The 7,345-nt window shown below is 45.3% G+C and overlaps 1 pseudogene; it reads left to right on the top strand.

Annotated features, from left to right (window-relative positions):
• The first annotated feature begins 2,202 nt into the window (after positions 1-2,202).
• On the top strand, positions 2,203-2,890 carry LOC144761859 (maturin pseudogene; annotated as a pseudogene).
• The last annotated feature ends 4,455 nt before the right edge of the window (positions 2,891-7,345 follow it).

Genomic DNA, 7,345 nt, shown 5'->3' on the forward strand with positions numbered 1-7,345 from the left:
GCAGTTTCATAGCACTGTAAATAACAGACATTACTATTTAGCAAATGTAATTATTATTAATTTATAGATCTCGGTGGTATGCAAGGCTCAGTTGATCTCGCCAGAACTTGAACCAATGCCCTTTAATTAACACTCAGATCTCAGCAGCGAAGTATTAGCTTTCTGATTATAAAATATAAAATCTGCAAAATCATTAAGAATGGTTATATCATAAAAATGATGTAAACATGCGTATGGATACTTCTGAGCAGGTACATGCTACAGAAAAGTTTTATTCTTCCACACAGTGGGGACGCCTTATTTTTGGGATTGAATATAGGGGCATATTACCAAGGGCCTTATCACCGCTTTAGTGGGAATTTTTCCCGCTAAAGCGGCGATAATTTTATCGCCCTATTACCTAGCTGTCGCTAACACCAGTTAGCGACAGCTAATAGGCGATAGCGGGCATTTAGGGGCCCACTATGCATGTCAGCGATAATTATCGCTAATGACATGCAAAGTGGGCGTGGCAAGATGTTAGCGACTGAAAACAGTCGCTAACATCGCTATCCCCTATTACCAACTTTTGGAAATAATCGCGCTAAGCGCGATTATCTCCAAAAGCTAACGCCTGCCCAGAGCAGTTCTTAGCCATGTTATCCAATGGAAGGTGGATAACATGGCTAAGAGCATTGTCACGATAGTGCATGAATATCGCTGATTTTACAGCGATATTCATGCATTTCCCACGATTTTTACCGCTTTTGAGATAAACCTTGATAATATCTCAGCGGTTAAAATCGTCAAAGCGCGGCAATATTTTTATACCCGCTAACCAAGCTTGGCGATAATTATAGCTATAGCTTGGTAATATGCCCCATAGTTCGCAGACTTGTTTAAGAGAAAACACGTTCAAAGATTAACAGCCATGTGTCTGCATACCACTATCAGCCAGCATTGGTATGTCCAATAACTCAGTATCTAAAGGCCAAGACGTATTAGTCTTGCCACTGCTTGCTTTTATTTATTTTTCTTCGATTTTAAACAGATACACATACTTAATAATCTGTACACTGGTGATGCTGCCTAACGCTTAGAGCCGTTCATTCAATACAAAGTGCTAAATGTAAATACGGCAAGTTAGTTGACCATAGCAGAGGGTTTCGGCGGTCTATTTTGGTGTGTAAATTATTCCAGCATGAACTGTGCAGGCCAAACTCTTCATAGGAAATGCAAGTACAATAGCGTTCTCATGCTCTGAATGCAGCTTTTTATGATATTTCGGCACACTCCAGAGAAGGTTGGTAAATGCATGTTACAATCGTAAAAGAAAAATAAAAGAAAGCAGAACGATACAAGAAAAATGCAAACAAGAAATAGAACCGGTGGTACTTTGCAGCCCTTGTAAAAAACAAATACATAAAGATAGGAAATATAAATAAATAAATGACTGGGTAGAAGTTGGAAGAAGAAGTAGTACGTGCTGGTAGTGGAGCAGTCCGGCAGCAGTTACCAGCTGCACAGGTCGAGTAAAAGAAAACTCCAAAAATATAAAATAACAGGGAGCAGAACAAGGAGCATTGGGTAGGGGGGCTGGAAGAGCATGCAAGGTGGTAGAAGGAAAACAGAGAGTGAGAGCAAGCAAACACGCACTCCCATGAAGTTCTGAATATAAAATAATAGAGAGTCTCATTAAGAAGGCAATGTGAGGATACAACGTCTCCAAGCTGAACACTATGAGACCGAAATGCAGCTCTGCAGTACATATACAAGAATAGGGAGGAAAGTCAAAAAATAAAGAACAGACAATTGATATATGATGCATTGGGAACAATAGTGCTTGCTAGAAACAGCTACAGTTGTCTGTGGCTGACACCTAAAAAGCATGTCGGTCGTAATAAAACTTGGTGGACATTTGCTGGGTCAACGATTCTTTTGTGTGTTATATCTTTCCTCTTGTTAGTTCTTTCAAGCCCTAAAACATTACAAAGCATCATATGCAACTTTTGCAATATTTTGCCCATAAAGAAGGAAGACAGTTTAGTCATTCAGTCACGGATTATTGTGTGACTTTTGAGTGTGTCATCAAGTGCACAGCACAAACACGTATTACATTATTAGTATAACCATATGATACTTTACCAACCTGTATTGCCTTGAAAAAGGTGGGTGTAAAGTGTAAAGTGTAAAGCCTACACTAGTGTAGGCTGACGGCCCCTCACCCCCCGCCCGACCATGGACTTCCAGCAGCTGGCCGACGCGGCGGATGGCTGGTGCTCCGACACCCCCTTCCAGCTTATCGCCGCCGAAGAGACGGAGCGGCGCATGGACTTCTACGCCGACCCAGTGGTCTCCTTCTACGTGCTGTGTCCGACACCGGCGGCGGGGAGACCTTCCACGTGTGGAGTGAAAGTGAGGACTGTTTGCCATTTCTGCAGCTTGCGCAAGACTACATCTCTTCCTGTGGCAAAAAGACACTACATGAAATACTGGAAAAGGTCTCCAAGTCATTCAGACCGTTACTTGGTCTTCCAGATGTAGACGATGATGCACTCGAATACTATAATGCTGATGTTGAAGAAGATGAACCAGAAGCAGACCACCAACGAATGGGGGTCAGCCAGCAGTAAACACCAGAGGATCCGCAAATATTATTAAAAAGTACATATTATCTTCTTGATGAGCTTTGCTATGAAGTGACTTGAATTTCACTACAAACCTCTGAAGTTTCAATGGACCTCTACTGGTAGCATTCCATCGTATATGAGAGCGAGAGAGACTGCACTTCGTTAATTACATTAAAAAAATCACACCAGTTTCCTTCCATAATTTGTGGAAGCATATTTAACCTGGAAGTTGCAAAGAAAATAGCACCAACAACTACAAACACTGCCTCCCCAAGTTCCAAAAGAACAGAATACTATTGCATATTGTTATCTTCAGTGCATTTCTCAACAGCTTTTTAGTATTGGTGAAGATAATATGGTATTGGCAGAGGAATGTCTTGTGTTGTGATGTGTAGTATTCAAACTGCCATTGAATTTAAGCAAAATGAGTTATACAGTATTTAATGGAAAACGTGTGAGCATGAGTTAAACATTTGCTTTGCTGATTATTTGCACCCGGGCACCAATGTTGACCAACATGAAGGAGATGGCACCACATACTATTTTGGTGTACCAAGTACCTGTGTGCGTGGCAATAATGGAAGACTGCTAGGATATGAATACTGCCAAGCACTCGCATGTGGCTACATTGAGAGAAGAAAAATACGGAGATAAAATGCCAATTGTAGTGTCCTTGTTTTTAATAAATTTTATTTGAGCAAAAAAAAAAAAAAAAAAAAAGTGGGTGTAGCGAACTCTAAAGTGGGTAACGTGATTGCAGTCTGTTGTGTGCCTCCGGCAGCGCATAGTTTCTGTTAGTGTGTGTTGGACCTGACGTCTTTTAGTTTGATTTAAACTGTCTTTTTGCTTCTGATCTCCTGTTTTTGAGTGTGTGCTGCATTTAGTTTGTGTTGGTTTTAGGACTCTGGGCACTTTACCGCTGCTGACCAGTACTAAAGTGCAAGTGCTCCCTATGTAAATTGTAATGGCATTTGGTTTATCAATAATTGGCCTATTTAAATTGCTACTAAGTACATAGTAAAGTGCACTAGGTGTGTCTAGGGCCTGTAAGTCAAATGCTACTCATAGGCCTGCAGCACTGATTGTGCCACCCACCTGTGTAACCTTTTAAGCATTTATTTCTTATACACATTTTTGTTGTTTACAAAGTGAGAACCAGGTCCTTGGTACAATAGGAAAAGAATAGATAATTACATGTTTATAAATCCAATCAAACTGAGAGTCAAGACAACCCCCACACCCCCTGGTTGGGCCAGGTATGGTATAATGCTAGCCCTGCAATCTATATGAAAAGTACATGGTTGGAAGTATTCATTAACCTGAGCATTCCCCAGCAATATGTAAGCAAAGATCCCTTGGTCTATATACTGCGAACTAAACTATAATAAACAGTCTAAACTCAACCTCTTCCCACCCCCTCCAGGCGTGCCATGGCTGGGTCAGTTACCGACTATAGGAAGACAATCAAGTATTGTTGCAGACACAACGTTAAGAGGGTGTAGGATAGTGTCCCATGTCATTCCATGCCATCTAGTCCCTGTGACCCCTCTCCATTTCTTCTTACTAAGTAAGACTGCATGACCTTAGAACGGGATTCCCAAGTGGTGTTCAGGAGTGCTACCTGCATAATCAGGGCATGTCTAGTGCTTCCTCCAGGGAGTAGGAATCAGGGTGTTTCAACTCTTCTACTAATGCCCCCACGCCCTGCCAGCCTTCGTGGATCTTCGGCCTCGTCTGGTCTCTCTCAGGCGTACAGCCCCCTCATAGTCCGTCCAGCGTATAACCTCCCTTTTCCAACCCTCCACGGTGGGCCCCCTCGAGGATTGCCAGTGTCTGGAGGAGCGCCAGATCCTGGAACCTGCTGGTCACTTTAGTCTTAGAGGTGTGTGGGAACCAGTGTATTAAACAATGCCCCAGTGTACAGTGAACCTCCTTCTCGGTCACTTCAGCCAGGATATCCATCACTGCCCTCCAGTAGTCTCCCAGCGCTGGACAGCTCCAGAACATATCAAGGAATTTGGCCCCTGATTCCTCACTGTGGTAGCATTTAGCAGCCTCCGTCACATGGTAACGTTTACCCATCCTGCTGTGAGATATGCCCTTTGAAGTATATAAAAATGGATCAATTGAAATTGGGCATTCCTAGATTCTTTGGGAAAGTGAGCCACTGAGTCATCCCAGACTTTTTCTTCTGTGGGGACCCCCAGATCTTTTTCTCAGTGCAATCGTAAATTAGGTAGGGGGGAAAATACCTCACCACAAAGTCGTCGGTACAAGAACATGACTGCCTTAAAGTTGCCTGAGAAAGCAACTAGATATTGACACTTTCCTAAAACTGAAGGTTCCGATAGCCCTGACCCTCAATGCTTTTGGATCGCTGCCGTGAGGGCCCTATGCAACAGGTAGTATCCCCGCCGTAAATCATAATGCCCCCAAAAGTCCTCAAACTGTAGCAGAAATCCATCTTCGTACAGGATCACAATCGATGTTGCTCCAGCTGCCACCCATTCCCTAAGCCAGTGGCATTTATGACCATGGGCAAGTTCAAGAAGAAATTCCAGTGGAATTTCTGGAGCGTAAGGTCACCAAATTATCGGCTTCTCTAAACTCCTAGCCCAACACTGGCGGAGTACTCTAAATTCAGAACTCTCTTCTCTTCTCAGGGTGGGCAGACACAAAACAGTGTGGGATAGCAGTCAAAGATCTGGCACAGAAGTGTCCAAATTCTCTGTCCTGCTGACCCTCCCAGCCCCCCACCACGTGAGCCACTGAAGCTGCGCAGGCAGGTAATAGCTCTCAATGTCCAGAAGGGCCAGGCCGCCTGTTGTCGTAGGTCTCTGCAGCAAGGTCAGTGCCACTCTGCATCTGCCAGACCACTAGATAAACCCTGTTAGCATTGAATGTAAGTTTCGGAATACACCCGCTGGGAACCATAACAGGAGGACTATGAAGAAGTATAGCAACCTTGGGAGAGAAGCAATTTTCAGTAAGGCGAATCTGCCGATTACTGAGAGGGGAAGAGTAGACCAGAACTCCACACTCGACCTCACCTCGCAGATGGCCTTTCCAATATTGCCCTATAGGAGGTCAGCAGGGTCATGATAAATTTTAACCGCTAGGTACGGGAGGCATCTAGAATCCCGTAATACGTCACCCATCATTGCTGGTCTATCTGTATCAGCTTCAGTAGGAAACAAGCACAATTTTCTCCTGTTAATTAATAGGCCTGATACTCTTCAGAGGTGTGTAAGGAGCTCTCTCATTTCCTCACAATCTTCCCTCATGGGGTGGAGGAAAAGCAAAAGGTCATCGGCGTAAAAAGCAATATGGTGCTGTTTGCCAAGTATTTTCAGGCCCCGGTAGGTTATTCCGGTTCTCGCCCGACAGGCCAGAGGCTCCATAGCCAGGGCAAATAGGAAGGGCGATGAGGGACACCCCTGCTTAGTACCCCTGCCCAATTGATAGCTCTCCAATATCATTCCCCCCATCCGAACTTGAGCCCAAGAGATCATGTATAGTAGGGCAGTCCATTCCACAAAGTTAAGTCCCATCCCGAAACTTCTCTGAATATTAAGGTCCGTGATAAGGTCTGGTAAAAATCCTGCTTGTTCAAGTTGATGATAAATGCGACATGTTACTCACAACAATACCTAGTGTGCGTAACGCAAAACAAACAAAAGGTCCGCAGGGAGGGTGATGTGTCGGTTCCTTGCTACGGGGGAGGCGTAGCGTCGCGGCTCAATGCTTGCGCAGAGTAGGGGATGCGTCTGTTCCTTACTGGAGAGGGGGTGATGCGTTGATTCTCGTACTGTGTTCCGGTTACTATGCGGCAAGATGGCACCTCGATGCGATGCGACGATCCGGTGCGATAAGATGGCACCCTTGATGCGATGCGACGACGTGAAGACGATGCATGCACGCTCGATGGGCGTGCGGCAAACTCTGTAACTTTGGAGCCCCGACAGGCCCTGCGACTCACTTCTCCGGTGATGCGACGACGACCCTTGTGGTGGCGAGACGTTTCTCCAGTGATGCGACGGCACACAGCTGTGATGATGACACGCTTCTCTGGTGATCTGACGGCAGCCTCTGCGGCGGCGACACGCTTCTCTGGCGAAGCGACGGCGACACGCTTCTTCTCTTTGAGTTGCACTTCCAGCTCCCAGCGACACGCAGACTTCTACAGACAGAATCCCCAGCAAGGAAATTCATAGGGGAGCTGGTGGTGAAGTCTTGTAGCCCTGAGACTTCACCAGGAGGCAAGCAATAATTCAAGCCCTTGGAGAAATATTCTGCAAGATGATGAAAGTTCTTTAAAAGTTTCTTCTCCTTTACTTGGCAACGAAAACACCACTTCAGGCCAACCCAGCAAACAGCACACTGGCAGTGGGGCAGTCCAAACTCCTGCAGCTTCCTTGGTTCTTCTTCTTGGCAAAGGGTTGTCTTGTTGTTCCAGAAGTGATCTAAAGTCCTGGGGTCTGGGTCCCAATATTTATACTGCCAAATCCTTTGTCCTCTGAAGGCAGAGGGTCCTGTACCTAGTTCAAACCAGTTCTGGGTGCATTCTGCCAGTGCACACATTCTTCCTTTGTCAGGGTGGTCCAGGGACCTCAGGCACACCACAGGAGGTGGAGCAAGCCTTGTGGAAGGCAGGCACAGCCCTATTCAGGCCCAGGTGCTACTCCTCCCACCACTCTACATGCAGATAGGTCTATTCAGCCCTGTGCTGATTTACC

The sequence above is a fragment of the Lissotriton helveticus genome, chromosome 6 (assembly GCF_964261635.1).
Source record: "Lissotriton helveticus chromosome 6, aLisHel1.1, whole genome shotgun sequence".
Lineage (NCBI taxonomy): Eukaryota > Metazoa > Chordata > Amphibia > Caudata > Salamandridae > Lissotriton > Lissotriton helveticus.